We start from the raw sequence: 4,372 nt of genomic DNA, 5'->3' as shown, positions 1-4,372 counted from the left end.
ATAGTGAGAAATCAGGAATGGCGTACTGAAGTTGCATGTTCAGCCATGAACTCATTGAATGGCGGTGCAGGCTACAAGGGCCGAATGGCCTACTGCTGCACCTATTTTCTATGTTTGTATGTTTCTAAATGACTTATCACAAGCAATGCGCAATCTGAATCACCGACCGTTGCCGGGGGAACTCCCATAAGCCATATGATAGGCAAAGTTAGTATCCCTGCTATTGAAAAAGAAAATCAGACTCAGGACACAGTTTGTGAAGGAGGAAAAGTGTGAGTGCAGTACCCCGAGAAACCCTTACAATAAGGGGAAATCTTAGCGAAAGCAGTGAGAAACACTTATTGGGTGCTCCTGACTCGTCAAGATATACCTCTCTGTGTTGACACGGGTAAATTGATTAAATGAGGCTGACTTAATATACTTATGCTTCCTGCCACATGAATTCTGCCAAAAATGGCGACTTACCAACTCGTGCTGTTCAGTCTCTATGTCTCGTTATCTGTGACTGTGCTTCTTCCATCCTTAAGCACAGCATGGGATGGCCGTATAAGGTGGCGGTTAGCTAACACTGATCGTATGCAAGAGAATTGCAAACCTTCCTCCCACTGTACACCGAACTCGTTTAGCTCAATTTCTGAAATCTAACACTGATCGTTGCGTTACTCGTCGCCTTATTATTGCTTGTATGTATTCTTAGGTATAGATTGTGGGTGTTGCTTGCGCATACTCAACGTGTAACTGACGCATTACGCCTTCAACTTGATTATATTATTTATAATGTCTAAATATCAAGGGTGGATTGTTTTGTATACGGTTAATCATATTTGGTTAATGATGATATTTAGATATTCACAGTGTGTCTCTGCTCCGCCACGAGGATGTTGTTGCTCGAGAGAGAGGGAAAGCAACCTTGAGACGCACACCAGCTTGTTATGAGACGGTCCTCAGCTCGAGGTCTCATGCTTTGTGGACAAACACCTGAGGCCTAACAGATTAGGATTTAGCCATAAGCCACATGCACTTATGTTTTGTTCAATAGTATGTTTATTTGATAGTATAAAGGTACAGCACTGTCACGTAGCTCATCTTGGAGCGTGTTTCGCGAGCGGTGCCGGGATCGCCAATGCTGCAGACCAGCCGTCGCTTGTGGAGTTCCCGACTGGCGGAAGGCCGTAAGTGTTGTTGCATCTTATCATACTTCTCTTTTCTTCGTAAACTGCATTATTAATGTTTATTTTCTCTCAGTAATCGGTGTTTCATTCTTTACTTCATTTGTCTTGTCTCTTATTTAACATTCATCCAGATCCCGAACCTGGGTCTATTATTATTGATCCAAAACAATCGGGATCATTTTAGGTCGTTCGATTGGATTGTCCCTGAGTTTCTCAAAGGCCGCCTGATTCATCAGCGATTGGCTCGACCCTATGTTCGCCTTTTTTTCTAAAATCTGCATTATTCATACAAAATTTTCACGATGCATTGGAAAATAGCTTAGTAACTTGCGGTCAGCAATTCCACTCAATTCGTTTGGATGCTGACAGCAGTTCCATACAATGCACTAGCGTGCATTTCATTTCAAAATCAGTTTACCACAATCCGTAAATCACGTTACGTGTAGGATTATGCAAATACGGGAGATAATGCAAATAATGGAGCAGATGAGAACAGGTTTACATTATATTCCAGGATACATTTCAATAGCGGTCCCGACTCACGTTACATGTAGCACTATGCAGAGGGAAGCAATACATGGATTGGATGAGAATACAGTTATATTTCTTTACAAGTTACTGAACAGTGCAGAGACTTTCATTATCCATGGCATAACACAGGTGTTTTTCAGTGCATGGTGTTCTATGTACACAAGCAGATTAACAAGTGCAGCTTTTCGGCCTTTTTGCGAAGATCAAGTGTAGTATCTGTTCTTATCAGTTTAATATCCCCTATAGGGACATGATATTGAATTGATTTTTGGACAGGGAGCTGGATCAGGTGCATGCGCCATCCACTCCATGCACCGACCTGGTATTGCAAATATTTCCAGGAGCCGTGCAACTTCGCCTCTCGGCCTTTTGGCCCAAGATCAAACACATTGGCGCAAAGTGATCTTTGGCGTTTGAGTTGATCTGGAACGAAATTGGATAAAAAAATTAAAAAATAAAAATAAAAAAAATAAAAAGTACAGCCCGAGGAGGGCCAGACCTGCGCCACGTACATCAATACCGAGAGCACCTCACTCCTGATGACTAGTTTCTTTGCTGCAATGGAGAGGGAACGCAGCTTCCACCATCCCAGTTTTATTTAACTTTGGCGATACGCGTTTCCCAGTTTTTGGCGGATGCCCCTTCCACTCTGAACGATATTCCCAACACCATCAGGTAAACTTGCTTCACGGTGAAGGGAATGAAGGATCGGTCAGCTCAGTTGCCAAAGAACATGGCCTCACTTATGCTGCGATTGACCTTCGCTCCTGGAGTCAGTTCGAACTGGTAGCAATTTGTGAGCAATCTGCGGTCCGACTGTGGATTCGAGCAAAAGATGGCGACATTGTCCATGTAGAGGGAGGTCTTGCCCTTAGCGCCTCTGCTGCCTAGGATCGTCACCGCTATAATCTCCGCATCCTTCCTGATGGACTCGGTAACGGGCTCGATACTGCGCACAAAAAAGACAGGGAAGAGAGTACAGCCTTGCCTGACTCCAGATCTGATCGGAAATCTTTCAGTTTCCCAACCGTTGATTAGAACTGCCCTACTGATGTCTGTGTAGAGCAGTTGGATCCAATTGCGGATACTCTCCCCAAACCTCATTTTGGACAGTATGTCCATCACTAACGTGTGGGCGATATGCTGTCAAAGGCGTTCTCCTGGTCTAAGCTGATTAAACAGGACCCTTCCGTTCCGCACGGAGATGATCGTATCCCTGATTAGCGTCATACTATCAGAGATCTTCCTGCCAGGGACAGCACAGGTCTGATACGGTTGAATCACCAGCTCAAGTGCAAACTTGATCCTGTTGGCGATAACCTTTGACAGGATCTTGTAGTCCACATTGAGCAGCGAAATGGGCCATCAGTTTTTGATTTCCTCCCTCTCCCCCTTCTGCTTGTAGATGAGGATGCTGATGTCTTTCTTCATCGATTCTGATATGCTGCCAGACAGAAGCACACTTTCGTACAATTCCAGCAGGTCTCGGCCGATCGAGGCCCTCAGTGCCGAATACAACTCGACTGGTAAGCCGTCGCTTCCAAACGTTTTATTAGTCTGGAAGGACCGGACGGCCTTTGTCAGCTCGTCCAGAGTTAGCGGGTGGTCCAGACTCTCCCTCTCGCTGTCGTCTGGGAACTCCGAGATAGACAACAGGAAAGACTGGGAGGCCACGCGGTCTATGGGCTTGTCGTCATATAGCCTGGCATAGAAGGGTTTTCTGATCCTCAGCTGTCAGGCTGAGAAGACGTCACAGATCCAACTTCTTCCTTATGCTGGTGATCACAGATCTCCCCCTGTCTTCCTTTTGGTAGAAGAAACGCGAACACGTCTCATCCTGCTCGAAGGAGCGGGCTCTCTAGCGGAAGATGATTTTCGAGGACTCTGAGGCAAAGAGCGAGACTTGTTGGCCCTTAACCTCTTCGATTTTCTCGGCGACATCGACCCCATCGATTGCAGCAGGAGCAGCTTTTCTTAATCTTTTGCAGTTGAGACAATTCCCTCTGAGTCCTTCTCGCCTGCTGAACACCTCTGATGATGAAGAACCTCTTGTTGTTCATCTTGATTGTTTCCCACCAGTGCATCGAGGAATCGCCGGGGGGTTTTACAGTTGTCCAACCTTTGTAATCCCACTTGAGTTCCTCAACCTTTTCCGGAGTTAACAGTTTCACGTTCAACTTCCATATCCCTCTGCCAACGTTCTGATTTTCCTGTGGGTGACAATCGGCCAGTAGTAGGTGGAGAAGAACACCGGTGTGACGTCGGTGGATCTGACCTTGAGCGTGTGGGACACAAACAGGAACTCTATTCTGAAACGGACGGACCCGTCTGGTCTCGACCAGGTATATCTGCGTGCTGCTCCATCTGCACGGTTGCTGAAGACGTCGCACAACTTGGCATCTTTTATTATGTCCATCAGGAGTCAGGACGCGGCGTGCAGTTTGCTCTCGGCTCTGCAGAATCGTTCAGACGCATCGATGGTGCAGTTGAAGTCACCACCCAGAATGACCGGCATGGACGTTGCTAGTAGCAGTGGGAGCTCCTGGAAGAGGGCCAGCCTCTCGTTCTTGAGAGCTGGGGCATGCAGATTAAGTAACCTGAGAGGTGAGTTTTTGTACATTACATCTGCTATGAACAGGTGGCCGCCCACCGCTTCCTTAACATCGGTG

At 46.5% G+C, this 4,372-nt stretch overlaps 1 pseudogene; it reads left to right on the top strand.

Annotated features, from left to right (window-relative positions):
* Positions 1-1,880: 1,880 nt before the first annotated feature.
* LOC139276651 (U2 spliceosomal RNA) lies at positions 1,881-2,060 on the top strand (annotated as a pseudogene).
* Positions 2,061-4,372: the final 2,312 nt, after the last annotated feature.

Source organism: Pristiophorus japonicus, chromosome 11, assembly GCF_044704955.1.
Source record: "Pristiophorus japonicus isolate sPriJap1 chromosome 11, sPriJap1.hap1, whole genome shotgun sequence".
NCBI classification, from domain to species: Eukaryota; Metazoa; Chordata; class Chondrichthyes; family Pristiophoridae; genus Pristiophorus; species Pristiophorus japonicus.
This window is presented reverse-complemented; position numbering and strand designations above follow the sequence as displayed.